This window comes from Myodes glareolus, chromosome 8 (assembly GCF_982192425.1).
Source record: "Myodes glareolus chromosome 8, mMyoGla1.1, whole genome shotgun sequence".
Taxonomy (NCBI): domain Eukaryota; kingdom Metazoa; phylum Chordata; class Mammalia; order Rodentia; family Cricetidae; genus Myodes; species Myodes glareolus.
In genome coordinates, this window is record NC_142033.1 from 4166529 (window position 1) to 4190384 (window position 23856).

At 39.4% G+C, this 23856-nt stretch overlaps 1 pseudogene across 1 annotated transcript in view; it reads left to right on the top strand.

The window, feature by feature from the left end:
• LOC148121078 (guanylate-binding protein 6-like) overlaps window positions 1-23856 on the top strand; it is a 39741-nt pseudogene that overhangs the window by 7658 nt on the left and 8227 nt on the right. The window contains exons 2-7 of the transcript XR_015738515.1: window positions 6768-6991; window positions 8458-8585; window positions 17581-17690; window positions 17891-18087; window positions 22401-22646; window positions 22783-23063. The product of XR_015738515.1 is annotated as a guanylate-binding protein 6-like (transcript). The remainder of the gene's footprint in view (window positions 1-6767; window positions 6992-8457; window positions 8586-17580; window positions 17691-17890; window positions 18088-22400; window positions 22647-22782; window positions 23064-23856) is intronic.

Consider the following 23856-nt stretch of genomic DNA (forward strand, 5'->3'; position numbering starts at 1 on the left):
ATCTGCTGTTGAGATAAAGGACCTGAGAACTGAGACCTCAATTTTACCCTCTGAGGAAAAAAAAAGACTCATTACAAGGAGTGACTGAGATGTGGATCTTCAGAGATGTGGAGGATAGCCTAAGGGTTTTCGCTGTTCCTCAGAGACTGGGACAAATACTTAAAAGCAACATTGCAATTGAACTCTTACCTATCATAGAAACCTTTTCTTGTCTTTTGTTTCGAATGGATTTCAGAAAATTGTGATTTGACAAATTTTGTGATTATTGTTGATTTCCACGCTAGAATTATGATATTGACCTGTTAATGTTTATAACTGCTTTAGTTCACTAAAAGATATTAATGATTAGAAAAAGATTAAAACTTGTCTAAGAGGAGTTTGACATTACCAATGAGTTCTTGGATTTGACATGTTTAATAAGACAAATTTTGATTTTGATACAGCTGAAAACTGTTCAGAAACCCCCTAGAATAATTCAAAATGACTCCAACCCCTGGTGATCCTCCACTTCTTCAAATAGGAGATAATGTATCCATAGGAGCATACGTATCACAAAACATTATCTGCTTGCAGATGATTTTCTCATTATTGGTAAACTCCCTTGACAAAGAGATGGCTCAAGGGCTCAGGGTGCCTAGAGATGCTTTCTCCCTTAACCCTTTGCTTACAGAGGTTGCAGTCAGAGATGGGTAAGATTCTTTTCCTTGCTGGCACCTGAGAGAGGGGCATGAATGATTAAAAAGCATGTACTGAAAACAGGTAAGTCTGGAAAATGGAAAAATGCTCACCTAAGGTAGACACAATAATCTGTCCTGTAGCAGAAGCTCAGGCTTTATTAAAATTAATAAAAAGAGAGAAGTATGTGGAGGCCCAAAAATGTGAGCCTATTTCCATCTTGTCTGAAGGTCAGAGAGTTTTCACTTGCTCAAATTTGTAAATAAGTGTGGCTACATACCCTGACCTAGAGTGTGGTTGCTTTGTGTTTTGGACATTAAGATGGCCCATACAGGTAGATCCACTCCACCCTGACCAAAGGTCAGAGAATTCAAGACTAATTCTGATCCTTCTTTTGAATTAATAGGTTTGACCTAGGGAGTGGCTGCCTTCCAGATACTTGGTATAGGATAGGTTCACTGTCTAAGCCACAAAATGTTTTTCTCATGAAGTAATGGCTTGATGTCTCAAAGTATAAAGCCAGTAACTGTTCTAGTTGTTCTTTGTATCATGTTAAAGCAGTCTTTAGTCTTCTTCCCTCTTTTGTATTGGGGCATAAAAGTGTATAAAAAATTAAATGCAGGTAATTTCAGTATTAAATGGAACTCCCTCCCAGTACTATTCTATGTTTCTGCTTTCTTCCTCCTCCTCCTTCTCCTCCTCCTCCTCCTCCTCCTCCTCCTCCTCCTCCTCCTCTTCTTCTTCTTCTTCTTCTTCTTCTTCTTCTTCTTCTTCTTCTTCTTCTTCTTTTCTTCTTGTTCTTTGCTTCTTCTTCTTCTTCTTCTTCTTCTTCTTCTTCTTCTTCTTCTTCTTCTTCTTCTTCTTCTTCTTCTTCTTTTTGGAGATAAGGTTTCTCTATAGCTTTGGAGCTTGTCCTGGAACTAGCTCTTGTAGACCAGGCTAGCCTCAAACCCACAGAGATCCTCCTGCCTCTGCCTCCTGAGTGCTGGGATTAAAGGCATGCTCCACCACCACCCTCTCTTTTATTATTTTTATTTGTGTCTTTTTTTTAACTTTTCTAATTCCCATTCCCTTACCCTGGCACGTGTCATTTGTTGAATCTGGTCTTTGGCATAAAGGTGTCTTACTTGTTTGGTTAGTGTTACCCAAAGATATTTTATGTTGTTTGTGGCTATTGTAAAGGGTGTTGTTTCTCTGATTTCTTTTTCAGCCCTTTTATAATTTGTATATAGGAGGGCTACTGAATTTTTTGAGTCGATCTTGTATCCTGCCACATTATTGAAGGTGTTTATCAGCTGTAGGAGGTCCCTGGTTGAATTTTTCAGAACACTTATGTATACTATCATATCATCTGCAAATATCAAAGCTTGATTTTTTCCTTTCCAATTTGTATCCCCTTGATCCTCTTTTGTTTTGTTGTCTTATTGCTCTAGCTAGACCTCTGAGTACTATATTGAGTAGATATGAAGAATGGACAACCTTGTCTTGTTCCTAATTTTAGTAGAATCACTTTGAATTTTTCTGTATTTAATTTGATGTTGGCTGTTGGCTTGCTGTAAAATGCTTTTATTATGTTTAGATGCATTCCTTTTACTCCTGATTTCTCCAAGACCTTTACCAAGAAGGGATGTTGACTTTTGTCAAAGGCTTTTTCAGCATCTAAGGAGATGATCATATTTTTTTTCAGGTTGTTTATATTGTGGATTACATTGACAAATTTTCATATGTTGAACCATACCTTGCATCTTGGGATGAAATCAACTTGATCATGGTGGATTATTTTTCTGAAAGGTTCTTGGATTCAGTTTGCCAGTATTTTGAGTATTTTTGCATCAAAGTTCATGTGGCAGATTGGTCTGTAATTCTCTTTTTTAGTTGTGTCTTTGTTTGGTTTGGGTATCAGGGTAACTGTAGCCTTATAAAAAGAGTTTGGCAATGTTCTTCTGTTTCTATTGTATGGAATAATTTGAGGTGCATTGGTATTAGCTCTTCTTTGAAGTTCAGATAGAATTCTGTACTCAAACCCTCTAGCTCTGGACTTATTTTGCTTGTGAGACTTTTGATGACTGCTTTTACTTCCTTAGTGGTTATAGGTCTATTTAAGTTTTCATCTGCTCATGATTTCATTTTGGTATGTGGTACCTATCCATAAAATTTTCCATTTCTTTCAGATTTTCGAGTTTTGTGAAGTATAGGTTTTCAAAATTTCATGATTCTCTGGATTTCCTCAGTGTCTGTTGTTATTTTCCCCTTGTCATTTATGATTTTGTTATTTTGTATATTCTCTTTCTCCCTTTTGTTTAGTTTGAATAATAATTTGTCTCTCTTGTTGACTTTCTCAAACAGCCAACTTTTAGTTTCACTGATTCTTTGTATTGTTTTCTTTGTTTATATATTTTATTGATTTCAGTCCTCAATTTGATTATTTCCCATACTCTTTCCCCTGGTTGAATCTGCTTTATTTTTTCTAGAGCTTTCTGATGTGTTTTTAAGTCACTAGTGTGGAGGCCTGAAAATATGAACCTGTTTCCATGTTCACCAAAGGTCAGAGAGTTGGAGCTTACCTCTAGTTCTTTCAAAGTTATTTTGCTTCTACCTCAGACAAATGTTCCATCTAGAACTAGGTCAGAGAGTTCTGCTTTCTCAATGTTATTGTCAACAGGTGTGGCTAATAGCCTGACCTTGTGCTCCAGGGGTAGAGAAGTAGATCTGTTCCTGCCTCCCTACCTCAAACAATAGTCTAAGTTCCCTTAAGGAGATAGCTTTAGATTCAACCCAGGAAGTGATTTGCTTACAAAATATTTTGGTCTAGGGTGTAAGCACACTTGTTTTGTTCTAGCAACAGAACATTTAACTCTGAATGTAGCCCACCATCTTTAATTGGTATGTTCATTTCCTTGTATCATGTTAATGCAGTCTTTTGTCTTACTCCTACTTTATGGGGTCAGGATATTTTAAACAATTGGAGATTAAAGCAGGAGAATTTTCAGTACTCACTGGAATTCCCTCCAGACACTATCTTATATGTTTCTCTGTTTTATTTTCTCTTCATATTCTTTACTATATTTCTAAAACCCCATGCCTCTACCCTGGCATGAGAGGTATTTTTGTTGAGGCTGGTCCCCGACACACTAGTGTGAGATTTCTCTACTTTCTTTATGTAGTCACTTAATGCTATGACCTTTCCTCTTAGCGCTACTTTCATAGTGTCTCATGGGTTTGGGTATGTTGTGCATTCATTTTCAGTGAATTCTAGGGAGTCTTTAATTTCTTTATTTTTCCTCAACCCAGGAGTGATCTAATTGAGCATTGTTCAATTTCTAATCAATTTGTTGGCTTTCTGCAATTAGTGTTGTTCTTGAATTCTAACTTTAACACGTGTTTGTCTGATAAGATACAAGGGGTTATTTGGATTTCTTTTTCTATCAGTTAAAATTTGTTTTGTGACTGAGTATGTGGCCAATTTTAGAGAAGGTTCCATGAGGTGCTGATAAGAAGGTATATTCTTTTGTGTTTGGGTGAAATGTTCTATAGATGTCTGTTAAATCCATTTGAATCATGACATCTGTTAGTTCTCTTATTTCTCTATTAAGTTTCTGTCTGGCAGACCTGTCCAGTGGTGAGAATGGGGTGTTGATGTTTTCTACTATTAGTGTGAGGTTTGATGTGAGACTTTAGTTATGTTTCTTTTACTTATGTGGATGCTCTTGTATTGGAGAATAGAACTTCAGAATTGAGACTTCATCTTGATGGATTTTTCCTGTGATGAGTATGAAGTGTTCTCCATATCCTTTGATTGATTTTAGGTTGAAGTCTATTTTTTTGTTGTTGTAGATATTAGGATAGCTACACTCGCTTATTTCTTAGGTCCATTTGACTGGAAAATCTTTGCTTAACTTTTTACTATGAATTAATGTTTGTCTTTGATGTTCAGGTGTGTTTCTTGTATGCAGCAGAAAGATGGATCCAGTTTTTTAAATCTTTTCTGTTAACCTGTGTCTTTTTATCGGTGAATTCAATCCACTGATATTAAGTAATATTAATGACAAGTGATTGTTAATTCCTGTTATTTATCAGTGGTAGTGCTTATGTGTTCCCTTTCTTTGGGGTTTGTTGGTTTGAAGTTATCTGTTGCCTATGTTTTTGTGGGTGCAGCTAACTTCCTTGGTTTGGAGTTATCCTTCTAGTACTTTCTGTAAGAGTGGATTTGTGGAAAGGTATTGCTTAAATCTAATTTTGTCATGAGACATTTTGTTTTCTCTGCCTATGATGATTTTAAACTTGGGTTGGCACAGTAGTCTGGGCTTGCATTTGTGGTTTCCTAGTTTGTGCAGTAGAATTTTATTCCTTCCTCTGGCTGAATAATATTCTATTGTGTAGGCTTTCAAATGTGTTCATCTACACATTTGTAAATTATCTGTTGATGAGAGATTGAGTTGTTTCCACATTTTGGCTATTGTGAATATGGATGCCATGATCATTGCTGCTCAAAGGTCTGTCCAAGTTCTCTTTGTGTTGTATGTAATTGAAGCAGAGTTTATGGATCAAATGTTATTATTTTATAAAACATCAAGACTATTCTTCATGAGATAGTATCATTCTCTGCTCTTAGCTCCTGTGCATGAACAATTTAAGTTATTTAAACTATGATTTACTTTTATTTTATTTTATTTTGTTTTGTGGTAGCTGTCCTGATGGGTATGAAGTGACATCTTCTGGTTTTGATTGGCAGTTCCTCAATGTTTTTTAAAGCTGCATTATAATGCAGACTGGGTTTGAAAGATTGTTGAGCAACTAAACCAAGTAGGTCTTAAAATAACCTCATTCTTTTGTAAACTGCAAACTCAAGCAAAATCAAGCACGCAATTTTAAGTAAGTATTTATGTTAGTCAGAAGCAAAACTCAATTTCAGCAAATACAAGAAGCCAAGTCATACGAGATCACGTGACTATAGACTTTTATACCATGCCCTGAATTGACAAGACAGAAATCGTGTCACTAAAGTTTCTTAGTTCAGCTCTTATATTTTCCTAATAAAGCTGACTGACATGTTATCCTGGGAACATAGACAGTTTATCTTTCAGTCTGGTTCTTTCCAGTTTTCACATTACATCTTTTTCAAATCAATTCTTTAAAATTTTAGAGTTTTCTTTTACAGCCATATTGAATATTATCTCATGTTCTTATGGCCATTCATAAACCTTTGGAAAATATCTAATCCAGTGTTCTGCCTATGTTAAACTTGAGTTGTCCATGAGAAATTGTAGACTCTTTGTTTAAGATATTAATCTTCAACCATGTATTTAATGTCCAGTGCTCATCACCAATTCTTGGACTGCCTTTTATACTCTTTATTTATAAATCTTTTGATGCAATAAGTTCTAATTTTAAAACATGAATTTTCTTCTATTTATTCACTCATATTGAGATTTTGGTATCACATTCTAGAAATAATTCTCCTTGAAATCCAAATTAGGTAAAATAGACACCAGGTTAGCCCCAAGTTAGTCTGTTGCAATTACTTTCTGTAGACGGACTCTGTATCAGATGGTGTGTGGGGTTAAGCAATGAAAAGTCAAGTAAATACACATGTAATTCACATTATTTATTCATTGGGACATCTCAGTGTTTGTGTAATTCATGTATGTCTTTAAAAACTCCAATATATTTTCCAGTCACTTTAAAGTCATTCACAGGGGGAACAAGGACTTAGAACCTAGTGCTCTGTCATTTTGCTGGATATTTAAGGTTTTGCAAATTCACTTATTGTATTGGCAGTGTGCAGTAATCTGTAACATATAGATTCATACAGATTTTGGGAGGTCACACACTAAAGATTCATTACAAGGCTTAGAGACCTTAATGAAAGTAACAGTTGTTTGGTATTTATTATTGAAGTAAAACCTTACATATGATGGCAGCCCATATATTACCAAAACCGTCTTTAGAACTTTGAAGAATGATGAAGAAAGTGGAGAACCTCCTCTGTATCTATTCATTGCCAATAGGAAATGTTCAAATGTCATCAGTCCTGAGCCACTTAGGACTTGAGTAACACTGAAGCAGACAATGGCTTTGTATTCTTCTTGCAGATTCTTCTTGCAGATTCTTCTAGGTTGGCAAGTTGCCATGATCGGATCCCAAATGATGGCTCCCATTTGTCTGGTGGAGAACCACAAAGATCGGCTGTCTGTGAACCAGAAAGCCATAGAGATTCTGAACAAGATTTCGCAGCCAGTGGTAGTTGTGGCTATTGCTGGATTGTACCGTACAGGGAAGTCCTACCTGATGAACCGTCTGTTAGGACAGAATCACGGTGAGTGGTATGCTGGGTGCTAGCCAAAGGTTTGACTGTCTTTGCCACATTTTCTTAATTCTAATTCCCAATTATAACAAAGGAAAGCCAAACTGCTTGCAGCAAAGTCACCCTCTCATGCTAATTTGCATGAGTAATTACTGCTTCCCAGTAATCGGTTCTTGCATTCTTTCCTTCCATTTCATTAAGGAAAAATTTTTTCAGGAATTCTAAAGACAGGGCCTTTTCTGATGCTCAAAGCAATGGGATTCTGTGTGTCAGTCTCTTGTCTCAACAGAAGTTTTTCTTTCTCAATAAAATATTTCAATCAGGATAGAAATGTCTTTGAATACTTAAGTCTTTAAAATCATGGGTAGGAGAGATGGTCAAGGCTGCTCTCGCAAAGGACAGGGTTTGGTTCCCAGCACCCATGTGGTGACTCAAAAGTCTGTAACTCCAGATCTAGAGGATTTGATACCCACATTTGACCTTTATTGGCTTGAGGTATGCACATGGTGTACTTGTATACAAAATGTATACAATGTAGGCAAAATTCCGATATTCATAAAATGAAATAAGTAAATCTTAATTATTGTTTATTTAGAAATAAAAATTCTTGAAAAAACTTTAAAAAGGAATTGATATCCTTTTAAAGCAGCACTTTTGTTTTAGTTTCTTTTCATTAATAACTTTGAATACAAAACTATTATAACAATTTCTTTTTCTAGTTTTTTTTCTCTTCTTGTGTGTCTGTGACTTGAAACCTATACCATTTCCCACAATTTGTAAGAAGTATCTTTTTCTTTTTTGAGACAGTCTTATTGTTTGATCTGGTTATAGCTATGTAGTCCCAATTTCTCTCAAGCTAATGGCAGTTCTCCTGCCTCTGCTTCCTACCTTCATGAATGACAGTCATGTACAACCGTGGCTGGTTCAACACACTCACTGCAGCCAGCAAAGTGCTCCATGTTCTCAGATTTGTGATGCCTCTCTATTTTTATTTGGAGCTTTTGTGTGGCATCGTTCTTATGTTAAATGTCTTTTATAGCTTGAAATAGACAGCTCATTTTGAGGAAAGATGAAGCACTGTTTTGAGTGTTGGGATTCACAGCACTGCCAATTTTGTGTGCATTGTCCTCTTCTTTTCTTTTTCATGGCTGTGTTTAAAACACCAGAGAGAATAACCTAATGGGGACCGATTTGTCTGGACACTTGTTGGAGTCACTGATCCTGGGACCACAGTGAGATTACAGTGGCAGCTGCATGGATGATAGATGGCAGAGACCGAGGAAGAAACTTGGGACCCAGTCCTAACTTCCAGTATTACTTCTCTGGCTGCTGTATCCTCCATCTAGTAGTCTCCAACTCCTAAGTCCTTCAGAATCCCTCAAAATGGTGCTGGCTGCTAGACACTGATGTTTGAGCACATAGGGCTGTCTGGGCAGGATGTTCACATACCGAACCTAAGTCCTCACTTCTTCCCTCAGGCTTCCCTCTGGGCTCCACTGTGCAGTCTGAAACCAAGGGCATCTGGATGTGGTGTGTGCCTCATCCCACAAAACCAAAGCACACTCTGGTCCTCCTGGATACCGAGGGCCTGGGGGATGTGGAGAAGGTAGGTTGAGGCTTAGGTTAACCCTCCTGACCCCTTGTTATCTAACTAATTGATCGATTTATGAATAGATCTAATGTTTTACAGACTGAGCAACAGTAGGTGAGATAAACACTCATCTATTTAGATTTCACTCTTAGATAAAGACAGAACTTTTTTGAGACAGGGTTTCTCTGTGTGACTTTGGAGCCTGTCCTAGAACTTAATCTGTAGATCAGGCTGGTCTCACATTCATAGAGATCTGCCTGCCTCTGCTTACCAAGTGTTGAGATTAAAGGCATCTATCACCACTGCCTGGTGGTCAGATGTATTATATTAGGCAAAACATTCTTTTATTTCTTGTCATTTGAGTGAATGATTTGATTCAATGCAAGTAAAGCTTATTTAGCAGTTCAATTCCTAGATTCTAGGCATAGTAGTTAGATATTAATGAACAAATTAAAGGTTTATCTTTCCATGAACCCTCCTAGTTTCATTGAAGACCTTTCTTGTGTGTATCTGATGTCATCCAGTACCTGGAAAGAAGCAGAATGGAGAGGGGAGGAGCAGTCACGGTGCAGCCTCTGACCTCTGAAGTCCAGGAGAGCTGGGGCTGGAACTTTTGAGCTAGACTGTGTTATGTCAAGGGTACAGGTCTTCATCTCTTGTGCCTACCACCACTGCAAGACTTACCTGGAGGCCTTTGTCATTCAAAGTGCTGGCATGTGAGAGCTGTTACCCATCAGCACTCCTGTAGCTAGCTGAACAAAGTTTTCCATTTTGAAAGGTGATCCAGGCAGCACTTTTTAAAATTTCTACTGTGAGTGTTAGGTGGATAGATGCCTCGATGAGAAGGCAGGTGACAACTTAATAGATATACAAGAGGAAGGATGCTTAGATGAGAAGGTAGATAACAGCCCATCTCAGCTAAAAATGAATGACTTCTGGCTTGTCTTCTTTTTATTTTCTTTTTATTTTTTTTAAATAAAACAAGCTATCTTTTTTTCATTATACATACTAATCCAAGTTCCCACTCCCTCCTCTCCTCTCATTCCCTCTTTTTACCTACCCCCATCACACTGCTCCATCCACTCTTCATGAGGGTAAGCACATTGCTTTGGGAAAGATCCAAGGCCCTTCCTACTATATCTAGGCTGATCAAGGTATCATCCAAAGAGAGTAGGCTCCCAAAAAGCCAGTACATGCAGTAGGGATAAATCCTGGTGCCACTGCCAGTGGCTCCTCAGTCTGCCCCAGCCATATAACTGTCAACCACATTCAGAGGGACTAGTGTGGATCTATGCTTGTTTCTTCCCAGTCCGGCTGGAGTTGGTGAGCTCCCATTAGCTCAGGTAGACTGTTTCAGTGGGTTTACCCATCATGGTTGTGACCTCTTGCTCTTATTCTCATTCCTCCCACTCTTCAACTGGATTTTGGGAGCTCAGCCCACTGATCTGCTGTGGGACTCTGCCTCTGTTTCCATCAGTTGCTGGATGAAGGTTCTGTGGTGGTATTTAAGATATTCATCAGTCTGACTACAGGATTAGACAAGTTCAGGCCCCCTCTCCTCTATTGCTTAGGGTTTTAGCTGGGTTCATCCTTGTGGATTCCTGGGAATTTCTCTAGATTCAGGTTTCTTGCTAATGCCATAATGGCTCCCTCAATCAAGATATCTCTTTCCTTGCTCTAATCTGTCCTTCCTCCATCTTGACTATCTTGTTTCCTCAAGTTCTCCTTGACCCTTCCATTTTCCCCTTCTCTTCCTCTTCTTCCCTCCCTTCTCCCCCACCCCTATGTTCACAATTTTGTCAGGTGATCTTGTCTATTTTGGCTTTCCAGGTGATCTGTATGTTTTTGTTAGGGTTTGCCTTGTTACTTAGTTTCTCTAGGATCATGAACTATAGGCTCAATATCCTTTGTTTATAGCTAGTATCCACTTCTGAGTAAATACATATCATAATCATCTTTTTGGGTCTGAGTTACCTCACTCAGAATGGCATTTTCTAGTTCCATCCATTTGCATGCAAAATTCAAGATATCATTGTTTTTTTTACCACTGAGTTACACTCTAATGTGTAAATGTGCCACATTTAGTTTATCCATTCTTCAGTTGAGGGTCATCTAGGTTGGTTCTAGATTCTGGATATTACATTACAAATAATGCTGATATGAACATGGTTGAACGTATGTCTTTGTAGTATGATTGAGCATCTTTTGGATATATGTTGTAGGAGGTCCTTTTGTCTATGTGTTGCTTTTATTGGTTAATGAATAAAGAAATTGGATTGGCCTGATAGGCCAGAACAGAGCTAGGCAAGGAAAAATGAATGCTGGGAGAAAGAATGTGAGTTGAAAGAAACCATGTATACCCACTGGAGACAGATACTGGAAATTTACCTGGTAAACCACAGCCTCGTAATGCTACACAGATTAATGGAGATATGTTAATTAACGATATGAGTTAGTCAGAAATATACTCAAGCTATTGGACAAACAGTATTGCAAATAATATGGTTTCTGTGTGATTATTTCCAGGCTGAGCAGCTGGAAACAAACAAGCAGCCCTTTACAACAAATTGTGTGCTAGCCAAATCCACATAAAACCTGAGAGGGCTTGGAAAGGAATTCTAGATACTAAAAACCAAAGTTTAGCCACATTTTTTTCTCAGTTGGCAGCATGCTGCAGCTCCTTTATGAGAGGTTTTTCCCAGATTCATTGGTAACTACAACAACAACAACAACAACAACAACAACGACAAACTCGTGCAGTTTCAAAATGGTGGCGTTTTGTGCTGGGCTGGCTGCACAAACTCTGGTTCTTTCAGAAGGCAGAGTACTTGAATGGGATTTGTGGGCAGCATGCTGCAAGTTACTTGGGCCAACTGGTTATCAGAGTTGAAGTGGTGAGGACAGCTCCTACCTGGCCTCAGAGGCAATGAACGAACCTCTACCATGTCAGACTGGGCAGAGCCAACAGGCAAAGCAGCCTTAGTACTAGCCAAGCCATTAACATTTTAAGAAGTAGTCCTGGTCAAAAAAAGGATTTCAGATACACAACAGCACAGATTTAGACATAAAAGACCTCTAAATGAGACACAGTGTGTGCAAAAAAAAAGTACGTAGGCATGGGAGAGAGAAGAAAAAGAGTAAAGAGACAGTAAATGTAATATAAAAGAATACAGACAGTCATAGATTAAAGGAGTAAAGATAAAAATAAATATTAAACTTGTAGAGAAAGTAATAAAATAAGAATAATAAGCCATGTGAAGATGGAAAATACACAGAGAGTCTGGATTATGTATATCATTGTGTTTTCTTTGAATTTTTCACTGTGAATGAGCTAAGTACACAGTACAGAGAGAGATTTCATTGTATGGGCTGCTAAGATAAATTAACATAAAGGTATCTTGACTTCAGAATTTGGGTCTAAGTATATGTTGCTTTGGAAAAGAGGTTCTTCTTTTGTTTCCACAGAGGATGAGATCCTATGGAATCCTTCCAGACTAATGTGGCTTGATGGACCAAGATGCCCAGAAAGGCCACTGTGAACATTCCCAAAAATTGCTTAGTCCAACAAAAAGCAGGAAGCAGTTTGGAGATGTTTCTATGACTTCTTTCTCAGCCATTTTATCATTTGTATATAGGAGGGCTACTGATTGTTTTGAGTGGATCTTTTATCCTGCTGCATTACTGAAGGTATTTATCAGCTGTAGGAGTTCCATGATAGAGTTTTGGGGGCCACACACACACACACACACACACACACACACATATATATATTTACTGTCATATCATCTGCAAATATTGAAAGTTTGACTTCTTCCTTTCCAAATTGAATCCTCTTGATCTCCTTTTGTTGTATTATTGCTATAACCAGAATTTCAAGAACTATGTTGAGGAGATATGGAGAATGTGGACAACCTTACCTTGTCCTTGATATTAGTGGAAACTGCTTTGAGTTTCTCTCCATTTAATTTGATGCTGGCTGTCACCTTGCTGTATATTACTTTTTATAATGTTTACATATGTTCTTTGTATCCCCGATATCTCCAAGACCTTCATCATGAAGGGGTGTTTGATTTTTTTTCTAATGCATTTTTAGCACCTAATGAGATGATCATATTTTTTTCTTTCACTTTATTTATATGATGGATTACATTGATAGATTTTCATATGTTAAACCATCCCTGAATCTCTGGGATGAAGCTGACTTGATCATGGTGGATGATTTTTTTGAATGGATTCTTGGATTCAGTTTGCCTGTATTTTATATTTTATTGAGTATTTTTGCATCTATGTTCATGAGTGAGATTGGTCTGTAATTCTTTTTCTTGGTTGAGTCTTTGTGTAGTTTGGATATCAGGGTAACTGTAGTCTCATAAAAAGAGTTTGGCAATGTTCCTTCTGTTTCTATTATGTGGAACACTTTGAGAAGTATAGGTATTAGCTCTTCTAGGAAGTTCTTGTAAAATTCTGCACTAAAAACAACCAGCCCTGTTTTCTTTGGGGGGGGGGGTTGGGAGGCTTTTGATGACAGCTTCTATTTCCTTATAGTTTATAGGCCTATTTAAATTGTTTATCTGGTCTTGATTTCATTTTGGTATATGGTATCTATCTAGAAAATTGCTCATTTATTTTATGCTTGCCTATTTAGTGGACTACAGAATTTGTAGTATGATCCAATGATTCTCTGGATTTCTCAGTGTCTGTTGTTATGTCCCTCTTTTTATTTATGTTCCTGTAGATGTTCTCTCTCTGTCTTTTGGTTAGTTTGAATAAGGGTTTGTCTATCTTGTTGATTTTCTTAAAGAACCAGTTCTTTGTCTCATTGGTTCTTTGTATTGTTTCCTTTGTTTCTATTTTATTGAATTCAGCCATCAATTTGATTATTTCCTGTCTTCTATTCCTCCTGGGTGCATCTGCTTCTTTTTGCTCTAGAGCTTTCAGGTGTGCTATTAAGTCATTAGGGCAAGCTTTCTCTACTTTCTTTATATGGGCATGTAGTGCTATGAACTTTCCTCTTAGCACTGCTTTCATTGTGTTCTCTAGGTTTGGGTATATTTGCCTTCATTTTTGTTGAATTCTAGGAAGTCTTTAATTTCTTTCTTTAATTCTTTCTTGACCCAGGGGTGGTTCTCAATAGTTCACTGATCAATTTCCATGAGATTTTAGGCTCTCTGAGAGTAGTGTTGTTGTTAAATTATAACTTTAAACCATAGTGAACCAATAATATACAGGGGAGTTACTGTATTTTTTTTGTTTCTGTGAAGGTTTGCCTTGTTACTGAGTATGTGGTCAATTTTAGAGACAAGTCCATGAGGTGCTGAGAAGAAGGTATATTTGTGTTTGAGTGGAATATTCTACACATGTCTGCTAAGTCCATTTGAGTCATGACATTTGATAGTTCTCTTATTTCTCTGTTAAGTTTCTGTCTGGTTGACCTGTCCATTTGTGAGAGTGGAGTGTTGAAGTCTCCTACTGTTAGTGTGTGGGATTTGATATGTGATTTAAACTTTAGTAATGTTTCTTTTACATATTTGGGTGCTTTTGTATTAGGGGCAATCATGTTCAGGATTGAGACTTCATCTTGATGGATTGTTCCTGTTATGAGTATAAAGTGTCCTTCTCCATCTCTTCTGATTGATTTTAGTTTGAAATCTATTTTCGTTAAATATATAGGATAGCTACACCTGCTTGTTTCTTAGGCTTATTTGATTGGAACACTTCTTCCCAACCCTTTATTCTGAGGTAATATCTGTCGTTGAGGTTGAGGTGTATTTCTTGTATGCAGCAGAAGGATGGATTCTGTTTTTGTATCCAATCTTTAGCCTGTGTCTTTTTTTAGGTGAATTGATTTTATTGATATTAAAGGATAATAATGACCAGTGATTGCTAGTTTCTGTTAATTTTGTTCTGTTGTTGTTGGTATTGTGTGTGTGTGTGTTTCTCTTCTTAGGGATTCACTGGTGTGGGATTATCTATTGTCTGTGTTTTTGTGGATATATCTAACTTTCTTGGGTCAGAGTTTTCCTTTTAGTACTCTGTGAAGTGGTGGATTAGTGGATTGAATAAAATCTCATTTTGTCATGGAGCATCTTGTTTTTTCCACTTATGGTGATTAAAAGCTTTGCTGGATATAGTAGTCTGTGCTAGCATCTGTGGGCCCTTAACATCTGCCAATGCCTTATGAGGACCTTCTGATTTTCATTGTTTCCATTGAGACAACAAGTGTAAATCTTATAGATCTGCCTTTATATGTAAGTTGGCATTTTTCCTCTGTAGCTCTTAATATTCTTTCTTTATTCTGTATGTTTAATGTCTTGATTATTATGTGGCAAGGGGACTCTTTTTATGGTCCAGTCTATTTGTTGTCTTGTAAGCTTTTTGTATTGTTTATTTGTTTGTTTTTGAGACAGGGTTTCTCTGTGTCATTTGTTTTTGAGACAGGATTTCTCTGTGTACTTTTGGAACCTGTCATGGAACTCATTCTGTAGACCAGTCTGGCCTCAAACTCACCCAGATCCTTCTGCATCTGCTTTCCTAGCGCTGGTATTAAAGGCATGCACCAGCATAGGCATGTCCTTTATTAGGCTGGGAAAGTTTTCGTCTATGATTTTGTTGAATATATTTTCTATAGTTTATGAGGTGAACTTCTTCTCCTTCTTCTATCCCTATTATTCTTAGGTTCAGTTTTTTTTATGGTGTCCCAAATTTCCTGGACATTATGTTTTAAAAATTTGTCGGATTTACCATTTTCTTTGACGAGTCTATTTCCTCTACCATACCTTCCATGCCTCAGATTCTCCCTCCCATTTATTTTATCTGTTGGTCATGCTTGCATCTGTAGTTCCTCATCATTTACCCATGTTTTCCATTTCCAGAGCTTCCTTGGTTTGTGTCATCTTTATTGCCTCTGTTTCAGTTTTTAAGTCTTGAACCATTTTCCTCACCTGTTTGATTGCTCTTTCTTGGTTTTCTTTAAGGGATTTGCTGATCTCTGCCAATGTTTTCTCTTTTCTTCCATTTCTTCAAGGGGATTTTTATTTCCTCTTTAAGGGCCTCAATCATCTTCATAACGTTATTTTAAGTGTCATTTTTTTTTGGCTTCATCTGCATTGGGACATAGGTATCTTCGTCTGCATTGGGATGTTCATAGAACTACTAATTTCTGGTGTAGCTGTATTGCTCTTTGTGTTATTTACTGTATTCTTACCTTGTTGTCTACCCAGTTCTTCCTCCAATTGGTGTGGGTTGAGCTGGTGCTTCAGGAGGTCCCTCTTTCTTCAAGTGGTGTGGCTTGAGGTTGTGACTCCATTGAACGTTCTCTCTGGTGCAGGCAGGGCTGAGTCTCCAATGATCTCTCTTTTAGGTATAGATGGACCCAAGGCTCAGATGGTGGCTCCTCTCAGTTTAGGTGGGGTCAAGGCTCTGGTTATCACTTCTCCAGGCGTAGGCACTGTCATGTGTCTGGTGATTCACTGCTGTAGGTGTAGGCAGGGCTGAGGTTGAGGCTCTGGTGTCTGGATAGTTTCTGGAGGCCTCTGCTGTCACTATGACTGTGCTGTGTCCTGGCAAGGCCTGGTAGCATGGCAGGGTAGGTGGGTGTTGAAGCTGTGTCCTTGTGTGACCTCATCACATGACTGGGTGGGTGGTGACCATGCCTTTTTTTTAGAGATACGTATTTAAGTTCTTTCTCACATTTAATTGGCTATTTGTTTTGTTTTACTGTGAGTTGCATGATATTTTTATGTATTTTGACTATCTCTTAGCAAACAAGGTTTGGAAACATTGCTCTCACAATCTGTTTTGTATTTTTCATTGGTTATTTCTTCTTTTGGCAGGAAACTTTTTAGTTGATTATGCTCTACATGTCTAGTTTTGATTTTGCCTCATGTACCTTGGTGTCATAGCTAAGAGTGCCACTATCCAGACTAATGTCTAGAAACTCTATTTTGTCTGCACATGGTTTCATGCTCTCCGTTCATTTTCTTTCTGATGTAACTGAAATTTATGAATTTTTGTCTGATATCTTCTGATGTTTCCTCTTATCTAGATATGAATAACCAGCATTCTGCTATTTTTCTGCTGAACTTTTTAAGATTAGTGTATATGTGGGATCTTGTGGCATTTGTCTTTTGTGACAGGGCGGTCACTCCACTTTCCTAGATGCTTGCCATGCTCATCTGCATGTTTACATCACAGGGTTTCTTTTGTGTGTGTCTGTATCTGAGTCTGGCACAAATGTGTTGCATGTTGTCTCTGTCCATTCATCACTCCAGGTTGAGTCCCTGCCTTTCTCAGTTCCTGAGAAAACTGCAGCCGTTCCTTCCCTATGCTGCTCTGCTTGCCTCACACATGCACACGGTGACTGCCATATCCAGGGTCACATCCTAGCACTTCTCTGTATCTATTTCCGCTGGCTTTTGTGTACAGTGTACATGGGATCTAATTCTGCTTTTCTGTGTGTGGGTGTCCTGTTTCTCCAGCACTATTTGGGGAAGGCACTGTGTTCTTGACAGCCTTAGCAAAGGTCAGTTGATAGTTAATTCATAAATCTGTTTCTGTGCCTCTTATTCTGTTCCATTGGCATATATCCTTGTTTTGTTCTTATCATACTTTAATTATACTCATTGACACAGTGAATTGTACAAATTAATGGGGTTTAGAATGATAATCCAAGACAGGCATTGACCATTTTCACCTGCTTTGCTCTTCTTGTATCTGTTAACAGCACTTTGGAAAAGGCTTGAATAATCCATATTGTTCTGAGTACTATAGCCTGGTAATTTGTTTTAAATCAGGATGTGTGCGGCTGTTCTTGCTTGAGATTAATCTGGTTAAGGAGGATATTTTGTGATTTCATATATGTTAGCAGAGACTGTTCATTCATTCCTGGCTGCCCACACCCAAAATCATTCTACAGAAACTGTGTTAATTAAAATAACAAGGCCACAAGGTCAACCCAAATGGACTCCTGAAAGGTGCTCTCTTCAATCCTCTGCCTTCATGTGTCTTCCAGGTTGATCCTAAGAATGACTCATGGATCTTTGCCCTGGCTGTGCTTCTGAGCAGCACCTTTGTCTACAACAGTATGAGCACCATTAACCAACAGGCCCTGGAGCAACTGCAGTATCCTTGCAGGACCTGAGGCACCATGTTTCATGGAGTGTTCTGGAATGCATATGGCGGCACTGAGCTGCCCTGCCACTGTGTGGCTTTTGTTGGCCAGAGGAGACTAGGACAGAAAACAGTGTTTATTGTGATTTGCTTTTAATAAGAGAATCATGAAAACATGTGTTTGAATTCACTTTTCCTTAACCAAGTACCAGTTATGTCACAGAACTCACTGAGCTGATCAGGGCAAAGTCTTCCCCAAATCCTGATGTAATAAAGAATTCCACAGAGTTTGTGAGTTTCTTCCCAGACTTCGTCTGGACTGTTCGGGATTTCACGCTGGAGCTGAAGTTAGATGGAGAGAGCATCACAGAGGACGAGTACCTGGAGAACTCACTGAAGCTGATCTCAGGTAGAGGGAGGGCTGGGAAGGGCTGGGATCTGTTGTGTTGCTCTCATCCTCTGTGGGGTCCTTCTGTATTTGCAGTGGGATGGAGGTCTGCAGAAACGCTGATAGGTCATTGGCTGGAAATTTCTGGTAACTAGTATCTGAGTTCTTTAGAGAAGAGTAGAGCCTAAAATATAGGAAAATTATTCCAAGCCAAGGCTTTAGCATCTATAGTCTCCAGATCCAGACATTTGTATGGCCTGTTTTTGTGTTTGCCTTCCTTTAAGCAATAACTGTCTACATAATTCTTATTTGTGAGTTTATCATACATAGCCCTTCTCAAAAAATATTTCACAGAGTTATACCTTTATCTACTCATGGAGGAACATAGGTTTTTAATGATGGGTTGGTTATGTTGCGTGCAAAACATCTATGTTCCAAGTAAATTGCCAGATGTGTCTTTTCAGTCTGTGCCTTCTCAGAATGTGTCATTATTTATCACAGTTTCCTATTTTTGTTCATGCCAGAATGTCAGGATCAGTAATATTAGTGGTCTGTAAACTATTTACATGGATGTTATTAGCCCAAGGAGAGCGTTTGAAGCCTGTGAGGAATGCCAGTTCTGATTTGCTCACTGCTGTCATTTCTCTGTCTTTGTTTACTCAAAATATTAAAACCACAGTAGGTGGGAAAGCAGCCTGTGCAAGCAGTACTCACAGTCCTGAAATTACATAGGAAAGAAAGTGTCCAGGCACAAAGATTTATTTGCCCCAGAGAGACATAAGAGACAAACACAGGAGGTAGAGGATGAGGGAGAAGGAGACGGGAACAAGGGAGATGGGAAGGGGATGCTTGTTCCAGAGGACGAAGGACTGCCTCTGAACAGAGGAGATATAACATGGTCCATAGACAAATGGCAATTTATGAAGGGAATAGGTGAAATCCCATGTTAGGATGAGGTGTTTAATTTTAATTGGGTGTGCTAATTAGGTGAACCAAAGGGGGCTTTTGATTGTTGCACTTCAGTACATCCATGGCTGGACCTTGGTAGTTGGTCTCAGGAGGAGGAAGTGGCCAAATAAGGGACTAGACCTTGGTGGCTAGCTCTAAGAATATAATCCAAGGTTTTTAACAAGGAAGAGGGAATGGGGGAAAGGCAAGGCCTGCCAGAGCCAGGCTCACCATACTCAATCTGGTCAAAGTCCCTTCAGTATAAGCTATTATTGTTTATTTTTATTCAAGGTATCACAATATAGCTATTAGCTAAACTGGAATTTACAGTTTCTTTTGCCTCTTCCTCCCATGTACTGGGATTAAAGGTGAATAGTACTATCCAGCATTCTATTCCTTCCCTTCCCTTCCCTTTCCTTCTTTCCCCCCCTTCCTTCTCTCTCTCTCCCTCCCTTCCTCCTTTTCTTCCTTCCCCCCTTTTTTTCTTTATTGAGACAGGGTTTCTCTGTTGTTTTGGTGCCTTGATGGGGAATCTCTGTCAGGCAATGAACTTTAAGGGGGTGGGATCAATATACGACCTGTCTGAGGGGTTGTGGAGGAATGTTTTATCCAGAGTCCTCCAGCTTGACAGTACTGGTTTTTAACTGGTAAGATTTATGCTTGTGAAGAACAAAAAAGAAAAAATAGAAGCTTAACAGTGAAACTAACAAGACAGAAGAACAGCTCACAGGGAAGGCTGTAGGTTAGCTTCTGTTAATCTGAAATAGATCTTCATAACCTTAAATTTTAATCATATAGAAAGAAGGTTGAATTACATATGCAGTATGTTGTAACAGATTGAACCATATATAATATGGTTAAATACCATATTTAAAATATTTGAGACTTATTGTTTTCCTAGTCTGGAAATAGATAGAATGAACAGAGCTCATTAGGACTGCTTAAAACATTTTTTAAAGAGTAAGTACATATATCTATATATACATGTAGTTTAATTTAATATACACATAAAGTTAAATGAAAATTGAGCTAGAGAAAATTGACGTTTATATTTTTTATTGACACTTTGTAACAAGCAGGAGGGCATTTAAAGGGAGAGAGAGAGAGAGACAGAGACAGAGACAGAGACAGACAGAGAGAGACAGAGAGAAACTGGAGAATTAAAGTCACCAGTGAATGGGAAAGCAGAGCCATTGCGACTGAGGGAGAGCAGATGCTCTGCCGAGGCTCTCTGCATGTGATGGATGCCTCAGCGGACCTTGCCAAGGCGTACCATCACAAAGCACATCATATGTAACAGGGCATAAAAGTAATGTTTAAAAACACAGCTAATAACTTAAAGGGAGCTGGTGGCCGGTCATGTAGCTAAGAGACAAGCCGTTACCAGAGTGTGGTCACCTGATAGCCAGTAAGCCTGCTGTCAGCACCATTTGACTAGGGGTAGCGCCTCATGAGTCTGTGACTTCTCCCTTTCTTAAGCTCAAACAAAATGGTGGTGGTTGCCCCTAACAAAGATGGCTGTGGTCACATGATGCAAAGCACAGAGAAACCACAGAGATTTTAAACAGAATTAACAAGGGTGACATGTAAGACATAGAATTACATCCATGTGGCCACACCATTCACTCATTCTTCTATACATGAAGTAAACAGGAAACTTATAAGTGCTGGCAGCCCTAGTGGGCTGGGAAGAGGAGCCCATTCTCCAGGCTAGAAGGTGTGGCAGCAGAGGTGACAGAGGCAGGAGAGAGAGAGAGAGAGAGAGAGAGAGAGAGAGAGAGAGAGAGAGAGAGAGAACAGGAGAGAGAAGCAAAGCATTTGCAGGTGGGATGGGGGAGTATAACACTCCAGACAGGCTTAGTCACATTGTGAGGCAGCCCAGAGAAGGGAAAATAGACGGACCTGAGATGCCGAAGGGGCAGAGTTTAGCATGGGTGGATAGAAACTTTCCCATCTGACTATTCACTGATAGAAATTAGAAACTTCCTGTGTTGGGGTCTGCCTTTAGGCAGCCACTGTAGGTTGTTATTTAAGGGGTACTTAGGCCATTTTTTTTAGTGCAAAGGTGGATAGGCTTAGGAGGCTGTAAGTGAGGCATTGACCTTAGAGGTATTAGAGTCTCTAAAAGACATCCCAAGGGGGAAGTTTGACTGATAGCATTGGAAGGCTAGTTTACCATGGCCAAGGAAGGGAGAGAGACAAGATCCAAAAGATAACTTGTGTGCAAACAACTTTGAGACAGAGTGAGGGTCGAGTGATTGATTCAAGTCATCCTAAAGCTCTCCAGTGCAGAGGGTGGGGACCAGAGCCACTCTGAATGGCCTGAGGGGGAACAGTCCAAGATAAGAAAAGAGATCACAGTCCTCAGCCTTGAGGGACTACCAGAGATGAATGTCAGCGAAAGCTGACTCGGAGGAGGGGGCCTTACCATTTGTGTGCAGCCATGCAGCAGACAAGGGATTGGAAAATGGTCTGGGTCTAGGATGCCCATGATCATCCACCCATGGATCCACCCATGGGCGGGAGGGAACACAGAGACAGTCTGGCCTAATCACACCAATGTTATTTTTTATGACATGGGTGACCCTGGCAGGTCCCATGGTGGGTGGGAGGTCACAGCACATAGGAGACAGATGGGTATACCATTCAGAGAGACCTTGGATATGGAGAGTTTATTTAGTGGGTATTGGGAGGTACGGGGGTTTGGGGCAAAGAGAGAGAGAGAGGAAAGAGGAGTGGGGTTAGGAGGGAGGCAGAGGCTGTCACTTCAGAAGAACATGCAGAGAGAGAGAAAGGAAGAGAGAATCAAGACTAGTTTGCTTCAGAGGGAAGGGGGAGATTGGGAGTTGACAGATCTTGTCTCTTAAAGGGCAGAATACGCAGGTGACAGGGAAGGCGAGCATAATTATAATAACAATAGATTCCTTCTTAGAATTGCTAATGTTGCTATTTCTAATACTCTATTATCCTTTATTTGTGGCTCTTCTTTTGGGCCACACAGCTCCTTTGTTACAAAGGAATGACTGGGCCAGAAAACATATTTAGTCTTTTGCTGTTCAGTCAACAGGGCACAAAATAACAGTGTGCTTGATTGCTGTGTTCAGGGCTGTTCAGTCCACAGGGCTCACAATAACAGTGTGCTTGATTGCCGTGTTCAGGGCTGTAGATTTCAGTCATATGCTCTTCCAGGGGGGTCAAATGGCTCCTAAACCATTTCACCAGATGTCTACCAAATACAATCTTGGTATACTTTTGACATGCAAAGAAGTGTTGCATGTTTATGGTAGAGACCTGTGAGTGCAGAACACTTCACAGAGACAAGTGCCTCCATCATTTGCTCTCTGCTCTGAGACTACCCCATGGCTTTGTGTTTCCCTTAACACTAGGTGACAATCCCAGAATCCAAGCATCCAATCTGCCCAGGGAGTGCATCAGTCGTTTCTTCCCTAAACGGAAGTGTTTTGTCTTTGACCGGCCAACAAATGACAAAGAACTGTTATGCAAAATTGAGACTGTCTCAGAAGACCAACTGGATCCTAAGTTCCAGGAACAAATGAGGGCTTTTGTTTCTTACATCTTCACCGAGGCAAAGATCAAGACACTCAGAGAGGGAATTAAGGTCACTGGGAATCGTGAGTGTTTTTTATAGTGTTTATGTTTGTAAGTGTGCATGTGTAGTTGTGGGAGATTAGAAATGTAGTCTTAAAATCTTGGATCCCATTCACTTATAACTTCACATTTATCTCCTAAAACTCCTGGTACGTGAAGGACTGGGAACTCTGGTGACGACCTACGTGGATGCCATCAACAGTGGAGCTGTGCCTTGTCTGGATGATGCGGTGACAACTCTGGCCCAGCGTGAGAACTCAGCAGCTGTGCAGAAGGCAGCTGACCACTACAGTGAGCAGATGGCCCAGCGACTGAGGCTCCCCACAGACACGCTCCAGGAGCTGCTGGATGTGCACACAGCCTGTGAGAAGGAAGCCACTGCTGTCTTCATGGAGCACTCCTTCAAGGACGAAAACCAGCAATTCCAGAAGAAGCTGCTGGTAATGCTGGCATCTTTAACTGTCATGATTCTGTGCCTTCAAGATGGTCACACTGCTGCGCCTTCTTTGACCCTGGGTGCTTGCCTCATTTAAAGATGAGCACTCTGTGTGTTCATTGTGAACACAGTTGTGAAAGACTCATGTCCCCTTGCCAGACTTCAGGTGCTTTTTATCCAGAAATCTCTAATGACTGGAATAATGAGTATATAGTTTCCTAAATCCTTCACACAGTTAATGTCTGTGGATTGCAATCCTGCCCACAACACCTGTAGCTCATCCCTGAACTTGCTTTATTCTTCTGTTCCTATGAAACAGTTTTGTCTCACAAGAGTCCCACTGCAGGCCACTGTTCTTCTATTGCTCCTTGTCATATCTTTGTGTCATTGAAGACAGAATTACAGGATGGGACCCCAATAGGAACCAGATATTGTAGAATGAAAAACTATTTTTCCAGAAGGTTTTAAGGGCTAAGAACTTAATGAACATTTACTGTGGTCTTGGACAAACTTTTTTTTAGAGCCCTAATTCAGGTTTTAGCATTTCACATTCATTTGCTGTCTTATTACACTAGAATACTTTCTTTTCTTTTAATTTATTAGATTCTCCAAAAAAAATCAGTTCAAATTCCTCCTCCCCCCTCCCATTCCCTCCACACACCCTTCTACCCCCAATCCCAAGAGATGACAAGGCCCCCTGCCCTGTGGATGGTTGAAGACCCTCCTTACTACACCCATGCTGAGCAAGGTATCCATCCAAAGAGAATAGGATTCTAAAATGCCAGTACATGCAGCAG